This window comes from Lithobates pipiens, unplaced genomic scaffold (assembly GCF_037356315.1).
Source record: "Lithobates pipiens isolate NorthernLeopardFrog02 unplaced genomic scaffold, aLitPip1_a1.2 Scaffold_35, whole genome shotgun sequence".
Taxonomy (NCBI): domain Eukaryota; kingdom Metazoa; phylum Chordata; class Amphibia; order Anura; family Ranidae; genus Lithobates; species Lithobates pipiens.
Genome location: NW_027507811.1, coordinates 6,459,936 through 6,473,234, shown reverse-complemented (window position 1 = coordinate 6,473,234; position 13,299 = coordinate 6,459,936). Strand labels below are relative to the sequence as shown.

The 13,299-nt window shown below is 47.2% G+C and overlaps 1 protein-coding gene across 1 annotated transcript in view; it reads right to left on the bottom strand.

Annotated features, from left to right (window-relative positions):
* The window catches only part of LOC143955698 (uncharacterized), a 124,017-nt gene that overhangs the window by 12,029 nt on the left and 98,689 nt on the right, over window positions 1-13,299 (bottom strand). The gene's annotated exons all lie outside the window — the stretch shown is intronic.

Below are 13,299 nucleotides of genomic sequence, written 5' to 3'. Positions count from 1 at the left end.
TTACAGCACACATTACGGCTCACTGATTAGTTGCTAGAGGTTACAGCACACATTACGGCTCACTGATTAGTTGCTAGAGGTTACAGCACACATTACGGCTCACTGATCAGTTGCTAGAGGTTACAGCACACATTACGGCTCACTGATTAGTTGCTAGAGGTTACAGCACACATTACGGCTCACTGATTAGTTGCTAGAGGTTACAGCACACATTACGGCTCACTGATCAGTTGCTAGAGGTTACAGCACACATTACGGCTCACTGATTAGTTGCTAGAGGTTACAGCACATCACCTCCTCACAGCAGGGGAGCATGATATACATAGGAATGCCCCCTTTATTTACATATAAATGCTGCCAGCCACAGCTATTTACTTAGTATTGTCGCCCCTATTTACATACTAATGCCTGTTATTTACATGTAAACTCAGGGTCTGCAGGTGAGTCATCTGCACACAACAATAGGGCAGAGCTGGGCAGCATTAGTACCAGCACTTCACACTGAGATATCGGGACACATCACAGGAATAAAACTTCAAGGGACAAGGGAATTTAAACCTGGATAGTTGGCAAGTATGAGGCAGCTGTTTTGGGCCCCACAACAATGACAGGGCCCAGGGCAGCTGCCCCTTTTGCCCTGCCTTAAAGACGGCCCTGCTCCAGTGGTATTGTTGGTTTGCGATAACTGTTTTACCTGCCACAGTAAACTCATTCCACATTCCTCCTTCACCAAACAAGGACATCCCCCTTTGTTTTTCGATTCCTTGACAGAGGCTGTTAGGTTGCCACCATATCCTTGGTGATCTTTAACCACTTCCCGACCAGCGCACGACGATGTACGTCGACAGAATGGCACGGGCAGGCATATTGGCGTACAGGTACATCCAATATTCAATGCCGCCCTGCCATCGGGAGCACTGGTCGGGACCCCCGTGAGTCCGGTCGCGGGACCCACGGACTCGATCGCCGCGGGCATCCCCGCGATCGTCTCACGGAGCGGCCGAATGGAGGAAAGGCCGCGTAAACAGCATTTTTCCATTCTGCCTAGCAACTAGTGACGCTGATCTCTGCTCCATGTGATTGGAGCAGAGATCAGTGTTCACTAAATGAAAGCCCAGCCCCCCACAGTTAGTAACACACCCCTAGGAACACTTAACCCCTACACTGCCACCCACTGGTTAACCCTTTCAGTGCCAGTGTCATTTACACAGGAATCAGTGCATTTATATAGCAGTGATTACTGTATAAATGACAATGGTCCCAAAAATGTGCGATGGGTCCCCCACAATCTCGCAGTCACAATAAAAATCGCTGATCGCCGCCATTACTAGTAAAAAAAAAAAATAATAAAAAATTATTAATAAAAATGCTATAAAACTATCCCTATTTTGTAAACGCTATAACTTTTGCGCAAACCAATCAATAATCACTTATTGCGATTTTTTTTACCAAAAATATGTAGAAGAATACGTATCAGCCTAAACTGAGGGAAAAAAATGTTTTTTTATATATTTTTGGGGGATATTTATTATAACAAAAAGTAAAAAATAATGTGTTTTTTTCAAAATTGTCGCTCTATTTTTGTTTATAGCGCAAAAAATAAAAACCGCAGGGGTGATCAAATACCACCAAAAGAAAGCTCTATTTGTGGGAAAAAAAGGACGTCAATTTTGTTTGGGAGCCACGTCGCACGACCGCGCAATTGTCAGTTAAAGCGACACGCAGTGCCGAATCGCAAAAAGTGGTCTGGTCTTTGACCAGCAAAATGGTCCGGGGCTGAAAGTGGTTAAGGTAGTTTAATTTGATGCAATTTCAGTAATAGATGATTCCCCACTGAAGAGAAGAAGAAGCTGAAGAGCTTAGTAGTAGGTCCATCTTCTTAGCCCTTTGGGTCTCATGGACATGAGAAGCCTGTGTTCCTCTCCTCATAACCTCACTTGTGTGGAGGAACTTCTCATTCAAAGGAGTGATCATCACAAACGGGGATTATCCACTTGCCTACCGGGCCAATTCTGACATGTAAAAATCAGATTTTTTTCATTTTTTTGTTGCTAGAAAACCACTTAGAACCCCCAAACATTATATATTTTTTTTTAAGCAGAGGTCCTAGAGAATAAATAAAATGATGGCTGTTGCAATTTTTCATGATATACGGTATTTGCGATTTTTCGCAGTGTGGTGGGACATTGACATATGCGTGCAGGACCTACATTTGCGTTTGGCTTTGCGCGCAAGCACATTGGATGGGGGGGGGGGGGGGGCGCTTTTTATTTTTAATATTTATTATATTTTTTTACACTGTCTCTAATTTTTTTCATCAACTTTATTGCTATCACAAGGTTTGAACAACATCCCCTGTGATAGTATAAAACCATCAAAGGTCCTCTTTATAGAGAGATCTGGGGTCTAGTAGATGATGGACCCCAGATCTTTCCTCTGGTCTCCAAGCAGCCGATAAGGGCCTTTTTACACAAGACCAAAACTGGAAGTGACCAAATACTTGTCGCTTCTGGTTTCTTAAGCCTCATACACACGATAGGACTTTGTACAAAATTTCCCTTGGATTTTTGTACAAAGGGTGCCGGCCGTGAACTTGTATTGCATACACACGCATACAAACACAGCAGGACTTTTTCAGCCAACTTTCACCAAATCATGTGTTTTTTCTGCTCTTTACTGCCACCTTTGGTCAACTTCTGTATTGTTGTCTGATCTTTTGCATTGGTTCTGAGTATGCCTGTTTGTACTTTGGACAAAAGTCCTATGGTTTTCTGTACACACGATCAGACTTTGCTCCATCGGACTTTTGTTGCCAGAAAGTTTGTCCGTTCGCACAGCCAACAAAAGTCCGATGAAAACCAAAAAAGTTTGTCCGATGGAGCACACACACGGGTCGGATGTTGTTTCAAAACAGCTAATTTGCATGTTTGTTGTCAAAAAGTCTGATCGTGTGTACGGACCTTTAGACCATAGAAATGATCGGGATGTTCCAGTCCTCAGTCATTTCTATGGTAAGCTTGAGGAACTGCCCACTTCAGTCCTGGGCTACCTAGTGGAACAGGAGAAGCTGGGGGCGGGGGGGGGGTAGGACCCCTTCCTCCGCATGTAAAAGCAATCCAGTGGCTTTAGCCATTTGGATTGCTTTTACAGTTTTCAGCATTTCCGGCTGAAAACACTGATATCGGGGTCAAAGCTGAAGCCATGGCCCTGGTATACACACTTCAACCAGAGGATGTACAGGTATGTCCCATCTTGTTGAAGTGGTTATTTACGACATGTTCGTGAATTTAGAATAAATACCCTAGTTTTAGATGGGTGTGGTTTTTTTTTTATTAGGGCTGATTTAGGCTCAGGTAGGATGGCTGGACAAAAAAAGGAAGAGCCACCATTTCAAATCCATAAAATTGGAATTCGGATTTCCAGATTAGGTGAATGAATGAATGAATGAAATACTTATATAGCGCACAATGCGAACTGAATCGCCTCTAGGCGCTGTGGCGAGCTTTGATCATCTGCTAAAAGAGGAAGGTCTTGAGTTTTTTCCTAAAAGCCAGGTGATTTTCTTCCAGGCGGATGTTGATTGGTAGAGCATTCCATAGCCGAGGCCCTTGGACAGCGAATCTCCGATCACCCTTGGATTTATACCGGGCTTTGGGCACGAGGAGGAGGTTTTTGTTGGCTGATCGAAGACTGCGGTTTGGTGTGTAATGATTTATTTTCTCCATTAGGTATTGCGGAGCTTCTCTATGCACGCATTTGTGGGTGAGGCAAAGGGTCTTGAACGTGATCCGATTTTTTACGGTTAGCAAATGTAAGCTCCTCAGTGAAGGAGAAATGGATTCCCAGGTTTTTTTTCCTGTTATCAGCCTTGCCGCCGTGTTTTGGATCAGTTGTAATCGCGCAAGTTGATATTGTGGTAATCCTATGTAAAGCGAGTTTGCGTAGTCCAGTCGTGAATTAATGATTGTTCCAACTACCACTGCTTTGTCATTCTTTGGGATAAAAGGGAGGAGTCTGCGAAGCATGCGCAGCAGATGGTGAGATCCACTGACTACAGATCCTATTTGCGCATCCATTGGCATTTGTGCGTCTAATATAACCCCGAGACTCTTCGCTTTGGTCTTTGGGGAGATAGTCTGCCCAAAGACGGTTGGTGGAGACCAGGAGGTTTTGGTTGCGGGCTTATGATTTGGGTGTAAGATAAGAAGCTCTGTCTTTGATTGGTTCAGCTGGAGGGAGTTGGTGGTCATCCAGTCCTCTATTGACTTGAGGCAGTTTTCAAGTTGTTGTTGGTGATCTTTTTTTTCCATTGATCCGGAAATAAAGTTGCGTGTCGTCAGCGTAAGAGTGGAAGCAGAGATCTGAGCATCTGATGATTTGGAGGAGTGGGCGAATGTAAATGTTGAAGAGAACGGGTGACAACGGAGAGCCTTGAGGGACTCCGCAGGTGACTGCCCGAGTTTTGGAGAGGAATTTTCCTAGTTTCACTGTCTGTGACCGATTTCCTAGGAAGGACGCGAACCATTGGAGATCTATGTCTTGGACTCCGGCTACTTCTGTGAGGCGGACGAGTAGAGTATTGTGATCTACTGTATCAAACGCTGCACTTAGGTCTAGCAGTACGAGGAGACACGGCTCTCCGCCATCTGCTGCTTCGAGGGCGTCATCCCAAATCTTGAGGAGAGCCGTTTCTGTTCCATGACCCGGGCGGAAGCCTGATTGCAGCGGGTCCAGGAGTTTGTGAGTATCCAGGTGAAGTTGTAGCTGATGTACTACAGCTTTCTCCATGATCTTAGAAATGGTGTTGAGGCTTGTAATCGGCCTACGGTTGTTTGGATCCTGAGGGTCCAGGTTTGGTTTCTTGAGTAGAGGTTTGACGATGCCTTGTTTGAGGATGCTGGGAACAATCCCTTCGTGGAATGATCGGTTTATGAGGTGGGTTATGGTTGGAGCCACGATGTCGGAGCGTTCTTTCAGTAGTTTTGTGGGGATGATGTCAATAGGTGAGGTACTGTTACGCAGTTTATTAATGATGTTTTTTGCGGTGTCTACGGTAATTGGGGATAGTGAAAATTTTGGCGGTTGCGGTATGTTGGTGCGGACATCCTCTTTATGTATTTGCTGGCTGAGGTTGGATGTTTTCTTCTGACAAATTGTTTCCCTGATGGTTTTGACTTTATCGATGAAAAAATCCGACAGTTTGTCACAGTAATCCTGGGATTCGCTTTCTGGGGGTTCTAGGCACACCGGATTCATTGATTGATTAACCAGTTTAAACAGTTCCTGTGGTTGGTTTGCGGCCGTTGAGATTGTATATGAGAAGTGGTCCTTTTTGGCTTTGAAGATTGCTTTCCGATAATTCTCTGTCAGACCTTTGTAGTTAAATAGGTTTTCCTCGGTGGGATTTCTTCTCCATGTTCTTTCCGCTCTTCTGCGTTCTTGCTTTAGTACGGAGAGGGAGCTATTAAACCATCCAGCATTTTTCTTCCTGTTGAGAGCCCTGCGTTTTGGTGCTACCGAGTCTGCTGATTGCAGTAATGCCTTGTTCAGGGAGTTGAGTGTTTCCTCCGTAGAGTGGTTTAAGGTTATTGTAGTTATCTTGTTGGACAGAGTGGATTTGAAGGCTTCGGAGTACAGTTTTTTATGCGATCTGGTCCAGTGCGTTGTTACAGGTTTCCATTTTTCGTTGGTGATGTTGGTAGTGATTTTGAATTTGATGGCGTGGTGATCCGTCCATGGCAGAGTTATGTTGTCGAGTATGTTGACGTCAATGTTCTGTTTGAAAATGAGGTCCAGGGTGTGTCCTGACCCATGCGTGGGAGTCTTTATCAGTTGCTGTAGACCCAGTTCTTCTAGTTGATTGATGCAGGCAGTCGCGATGGGGTCTTTAGGCCCGTTTGCCCAAAGGTTGAAATCTCCGAGTGCCAGGAAATTTTTGAATTTTAGGGTGTGCATTGCAAAGGATTCCGTGAGGGGTGAAAGAAGATTGGACTTTGGTCCCGGTGGTCTGTAGCACAGTAGAATATGAGTGGTGTCATGGGGTGTTGTTTGAAAATGTAGCGTCAGGGTTTCCATAAAAGACACTGGGTTCTGAGATGATGGTTTAGTGAGATCCAGGTGACCTTTAAAGATCACTGCTAGGCCTCCTCCTTTTTTCCCTATCCGGTGTTCGGTTAGGATCCTGTAGTTTTCCGGCACCAATTCGGTGAGGATGGTGTTGCAGTCAGAGGTTAACCAGCTTTCGGTGATGAAGAGGCAGTCTACATTGTTCTCGATGATGAAGTCGTGTACTTCCAGTCTATGTTTGACTGCAGACCTGGCGTTAATCAAGGCGCAATCTAATTGTAGTGGTCGAGTAGATGTCTTCCTGTGGTTGGGAGCTGCTTGTCGTCCGGTTTTTAATAGTTGTTCTCTTTGAAGTATTTTTTGTATGGAAGATGGCAATGTGGTGTTGATGTTCCTTAGTCTGTGCAGAACTTCAGCTGAGTATTTGAAGTAGCACATGGTTTGTGGATGCTGTTGATGGTACTATGGGCCTAAGATGATGATCCTGATCAGGGTATTGATCCTGAGGTGGGGCTAGGTATCAGACTTGCCGCCGTGCTTGAGGCTATTAGCGCGCAAGTTGATCAGGGGATGCCTATATGGATGCGGAAGGAGTTGTTGTATTCCGTTGCTGGCTGTTCCAGTGGTTCCGTTGGTGCCAGTGATATCAACCCCCATGGTGTCTGGTGTTCCCGAAACAAGGCTTGACTTCTCACAAGACTGGGCTGTTTGTATTAATGGTGTTCCCTTTGTTTAGAAGGACACGGGACATAGAAAAGATGGAGTGTGGTTTCTCTATGTTAAGATACGAAATGTGATGTAGCACCCTCCTAGGGTACAATGCTAGGAAAATTTAGTTTTTGGCTCCTGCTGTAATCAAGGGAGCAGTGATGGTTTGTCCTGGTCTGTTCAGGGTTTCACAAGCTGGGAGTTTGATTGCGTCCCCCTGCCTCTGGATGAAGCTTCATGAGCTCAGGGCGGGAGATTCAAACCAGCCTGAATATTTATCCTGTTCCAGGCAATTCTTGGAGGGGAGTGTCCAGAAGGAGGCTGGAAAGGGGATAAATAGTCTGTAGCTCTCGAGAGTTGGGTTCTCACTTCCCAGGAGGCTTCCAAAGCTTGAGGAGCTGCTACCTTTGGACTGTGTATACAAACAAACCCAAGGATAAACCGAGGAAAAAAACAAGCCTTACTTACCACCAGCCCACAGACAACCAAGTAACCTGTCTAACAATATGCGTTAAAAACAGGGGTTTAGTCTGCACACATTTGCAAATGCATGCGTAAGCCACAGAGCCCCGCCAAGGCACCCCAGTATCTGTGGTACCTAACACTAACTTATGAGTGTCCCCACAGTGGAGGCACATGCATTCTGATGGATAGGTGAGAGCAGGTGGACTGAAGGGGAGCCACCCCTTCTTAAAGGTACAGGAGCACACTGAACACACAGCTAGACATGTGCAAAAGGAAAAAATTTGTTTAGTTTAGTTTAGTTTTAATTCGTTAATTAATTTAGATTAGTTAAATTCGTTTTCAGATTTCGTTTCGTTTTCTACTGAATTCGAAAAAAATCGGTCGCATTCGAAAATATTTCAACCAAATTCGAAAATATTTCTACCGGATTCGAAATGATTTCAATATGATTCGAAATTATTTCAACTGCATTGGAAACTATTTCAACCGGATTCGAAAATATTTTGTGACCCGAATTTAGGGCCATGTATCTTGGGGTCACTTGGTGCTAGAAACCCCAAATTTGGAGATGTTGTAGTGCTAGGTCTATTGTGTTTGTATACCAAGTTTGGTGTTTCTAGCTAAAAGTGACCCCAAGGTACATGGCCCCAAATTCGGGTCACAAAATGTCATTCTCTGCTGCAGAAAAATGCCTGACATTTTGCGACCCGACTTTGGGCCCCCGTAACTCGGGGTCACTTGGAGCTAGAAACCCCAAATTTGGAAAGGTTGTAGTGCTAGTTCTACTGTGTTTGCATACCAAATTTGGGGTTTCTAGTTGAAAATGGCCCCCGAGATATGTGGCCCCAAATTCGGGTCGAAAAATGTAATTTTTCGAATTTCGTTTGAATTCGTTAGCATTGTAATTCGGTAATTCGGATGCATCCGAATGTCCGAATAATGAAAATTCGTCCGAATTTCGATTCGGAACGAAACTAAATGCACATGTCTACACACAGCACAATGGCAACACAGGTGTCATTGGGATCCCACTGACACCTGTGTTGCCATTGTGCTGTTGGACAGGTTAAATGGTTGTCTGTGGGCTGGTGGTAAGTAAAGCTTGGTTTTTTTTCTCGGTTCATCCTTGGGTTTGTTTGTATCTGTTGTTAGCCTTCTAAGTTTCTTACTGCGATAGCCAGCTATAGGTGTGAGTGGGTGGCGTCTTTTTGTGTCACAGGTTGTGTTATTTTGGTCAGGCACCCCACTGACACCTGTGCTGCCATTGTGCTGGGTGTTCAGCAGTCTCCTGTACCTTTTAAGCCCTTGTACACACGTTGGGGCATTCCGACAACCAAATCCGTCGGACTTTGTCCAAAACTGTTGCATACACGCGGTCGGACAAAGTTGTCGGAAAATCCGATCGTTCAGAACGTGATGACGTTATTTTGTTACGACGGGAACTACGTTCAGGCTAGTAGCCAATAGCTTTGGTGTAGGAATTTGATCTGAGCAATGCGTGGCACTTTGTCTGATCGGAAATTCTCTACACATGATCGGACAAGGTCCGATTGGATCATGTTGTCGAAAAAGTTGGAAAACTTGGTCCGTCAGATACTCCGACGGAAACAGTCCGATGAAGACCACACACACAGTCGGATTATCCGACAAAACGGTCCGATCGGACACATTCCGTCGGAATCTCCAACCGCGTGTACAAGGGCTAAGAAGGGGTGGCTCCCCTTCAGTCCACCTGCTCTCACCTATCCATCAGAATGCATGTGCCTCCACTGTGGGGACACTCATAACTTTGGACTGTGTAGCTGTTCTTGAAGCCTCAGGGCTGAGGGCCTGGATGGATCATCCTAGAAGCTGGTTGCAGGACCTCACCATAAGGGATCTGGTCTGAAGAAGGACTGTCTCACTCACTGGACTGTGTCTGGAGGATGCTGGAAAGTGGCAGCTTTCCTGGTGTCAGGAATCAGCAGCAGGGATGGCCAGATCTGTGTGGTACACTCAGGAAACTGGGACCAGACTGTTCATGCTTTAAGTGAGGTTTATTTACAGTGAAATTCATCCAAACACCAGCAAACAGAAAGATATAAGTAAACCAAAAAACTTGGTGACAGAATACCTGACTAACAGCCATGTACTGGCCATCGGGACTACCGGGAGTTTCCCGGTGGGCCGATGGCTCAGTGGGCCACTCTGATGTAAGGGGGTGGTGATGGGACACTCTGATGTAAGGGGGCTGGTGATGGGACACTCTGATGTAAGGGGCTGCTGATGGGCCACTCTGATGTAAGGGGCCTGCTGATGGGACTCTGATGTAAGGGGGCTGCTGATGGGACTCTGATGTAAGGGGGCTGGTGATGGGACACTCTGATGTAAGGGGCCTGCTGATGGGACTCTGATGTAAGGGGGCTGGTGATGGGACACTCTGATGTAAGGAGGTGCTGATGGGACACTCTGATGTAAGGGGGCGCTGATGGGACACTCTGATGTAAGGGGGCGCTGATGGGACACTCTGATGTAAGGGGGTGCTGATGGGACACTCTGATGTTAGGGGGTGCTGATGGGACACTCTGATGTAAGGGGGCGCTGATGGGACACTCTGATGTAAGGGGGTGCTGATGGGACACTCTGATATTAGGGGGTGCTGATGGGACACTCTGATGTAAGGGGGCTGGTGATGGGACACTCTGATGTAAGGAGGTGCTGATGGGACACTCTGATGTAAGGGGGTGCTGATGGGACACTCTGATGTAAGGGGGCGCTGATGGGACACTCTGATATTAGGGGGTGCTGATGGGACACTCTGATGTAAGGGTGTGCTGATGGGACACTCTGATGTAAGGGGGTGTTGATGGGACACTCTGATGTTAGGAGGTGCTGATGGGACACTCTGATGTAAGGGGGCGCTGATGAGACACTCTGATATTAGGGGGTGCTGATGGGACACTCTGATGTAAGGGGGCGCTGATGGGACACTCTGATATTAGGGGGTGCTGATGGGACACTCTGATGTAAGGGTGTGCTGATGGGACACTCTGATGTAAGGGGGATGGTGATGGGACACTCTGATGTTAGGGGGTGCTGATGGGACAGTCTGATGTAAGGGGGCTGGTGATGGGACACTCTGATGTAAGGGGGCTGGTGATGGGACACTCTGATGTTAGGGGGTGCTGATGGGACACTCTGATGTAAGGGGGCTGGTGATGGGACACTCTGATGTAAAGGGGTGCTGATGGGACACTCTGATGTAAGGGGGTGCTCATGGGACACTCTGATGTAAGGGGGATGGTGATGGGACACTCTGATGTTAGGGGGTGCTGATGGGACAGTCTGATGTAAGGGGGCTGGTGATGGGACACTCTGATGTAAGGGGGCTGGTGATGGGACACTCTGATGTTAGGGGGTGCTAATGGGACACTCTGATGTAAGGGGGCTGGTGATGGGACACTCTGATGTAAGGGGGTGCTGATGGGACACTCTGATGTAAGGGGGTGCTCATGGGACACTCTGATGTTAGGGGGTGCTGATGGGACAGTCTGATGTAAGGGGGCTGGTGATGGGACACTCTGATGTAAGGGGGCTGGTGATGGGACACTCTGATGTTAGGGGGTGCTGATGGGACACTCTGATGTAAGGGGGCTGGTGATGGGACACTCTGATGTAAGGGGGTGCTGATGGGACACTCTGATGTAAGGGGGTGCTCATGGGACACTCTGATGTAAGGGGGCTGGTGATGGGACACTCTGATGTTAGGGGGTGCTGATGGGACACTCTGATGTAAGGGGCTGGTGATGGGACACTCTGATGTAAGTGGGCCAGTCTGGATGAAGTCCAGGGCCAAATTTCTGTCCCAGTCCAGCTCTGCTGACTAATAACTAACAAACAGAAAGCCTAACAACTAACTGTATACAATATACACAAAATGGCAAACACCGGAAAGCAGGGGAAAACTGGAGATGCAGGGAGCAGATGGGAAGGGGGGGGTGAATCAAAACAGGGATCCGAAACAAGGGAGAGCGGGTACAAGGCTACAGGGCAGAAGCAAGATCAGGATCAATGGCAAATAGAATCTGAAAGTACCAAAACACTGGAGAGCAAGAGGCACTAGTAGGGGAGGACTTCAATACCATCCCAGCAGCCAGCATCAGGTGGAAATTGATTACTAGATTTTGCTGGCTGTTGGGAGACCCCTGCTGGTGAACTCCAAAACTACAACCTTCCTCTCTGGCAAGCACAGTGCCACCAACAGGTGATCCAGGTCCTGACAAATGAGGACTTGTGAGTAAAGACCCTAAATTGATCCCTGTTCATGTTCAGTGTCCTGGAAGTTGCATTGGGGGGGGGGGGGGGGTCAATAGTTGCATTGGTGCAAGGTAACCAGATGCCAAACAAACTTGCCTCATGGACCCCAGCTGTGAGGTCCTGGACTGTTCAGAAAGTTGCCGCTTGGTCCTCAGATGTGAGATCTTGGACTGTTCAATGCTTAAGGAAAAGATTGTCCTCTAATTGCTATGTGCTAATCGTTTGGCGCATCCCCATACCCTAAACACCCTCTCCTGTTTACAGCTTTTCAAGCAATAAATATCAAAAATACATCCCTTAGACCAGCCCTCAAAATGTCCCCTCAACTGCTTACATTGGGTGAGTGGAAATAACCTGAGGGCGACAGTTCTTGGCGGGCGCTCAACTCAGGCAGGGAGGTGGGCTGGCTCAGGGGGTCAGTTTGGGAGGGGAGGTGGGCTGGCTCAGGGGGTCAGTTTGGGAGGGGAGGCGGGCTGGCTCAACTCTGGTGAGAGGGGGGGGGGGGCAGTCAGTCAACAAGCAGCATGAGTAGTGTAACTATTAATATGAATGTGGTAAGTAAAATGCAAATAACTTAATTTAGTATGCAGTTTAGCACATTTTGGGTTCTGTTTGTCTGAATTAGCTATATACTGTATATTCTCTAGGTCTATTGATTACTAAATGGATTGGTCAGATTCAAATATGTTATGGATTGCTCTTGTTTCACCTGTGTTTGGATCCTTGCTGGAGAAACCACAAATAAAATTATATGTGATAGCGCACCTCTCAATCCTGCCCTCGGTACATAAGCACACCTCTCAACCCTGTACTCTTTACATAGCGCACCTCTCAACACTGCACTCTTCACATAGAGCATCCCTCAACCCTGCACTTGGTACATAGAGCACCCCTCAACCCTGCACTCTGTATGTAGCGCACCCCTCAACCCTGCACTCGGTACATAGCGCACCCCTGAACCCTGCACTCGGTACGTAGTGCACCTCTAAACCCTGCACTCTTTATGTAGCACACCCCTCAACGCTGCACTCTTTACATAGCGCACCTCTCAACCCTGCTCTCTGTACGTAGCACACCTTTCAATACTGCACTCAGTATGTAGTGCACCTCTCGATCTTGGACTCTGTACATAGCGCAGCTCTCAAAACTGCATTCTGTATGTAGTGCACCCCTCAACCCTGCGCTCGGTACGTAATGCACCCCTCAACCCTGCACTCTGTACTTAGCGCTCCTCTCAACCCTGCACTCGGTACATAACGCACCTCTCAACCCTGCACTCTTTACATAGCGCAGCTCTCAAAACTGCATTCTGTATGTAGTGCACCCCTCAACCCTGCGCTCGGTACGTAATGTACCCCTCAACCCTGCACTCTGTACTTAGCGCTCCTCTCAACCCTGCACTTGGTACATAGAGCACCTCTCAATCCTGCACTCTGTGCGTAGTGAACCTCTCAACCCTGCGTTCTTCATGTAGCGCACCCTTCAGCCCTGCACTCTGTATGTAGAGCACCCCTCAACCCTGCACTCGGTACATAGCGCACCCCTGAACCCTGCACTCGGTACGTAGTGCACCTCTAAACCCTGCACTCTTTATGTAGCACACCCCTCAACGCTGCACTCTTTACATAGCGCACCTCTCAACCCTGCACTCTGTACGTAGCGCACCCCTCAACCCTGCACTCTGTACGTAGCACACCTTTCAATACTGCACTCTGTATGTAGTGCACCTCTCGATCTTGGACTCTGTACATAGCGCAGCTCTCA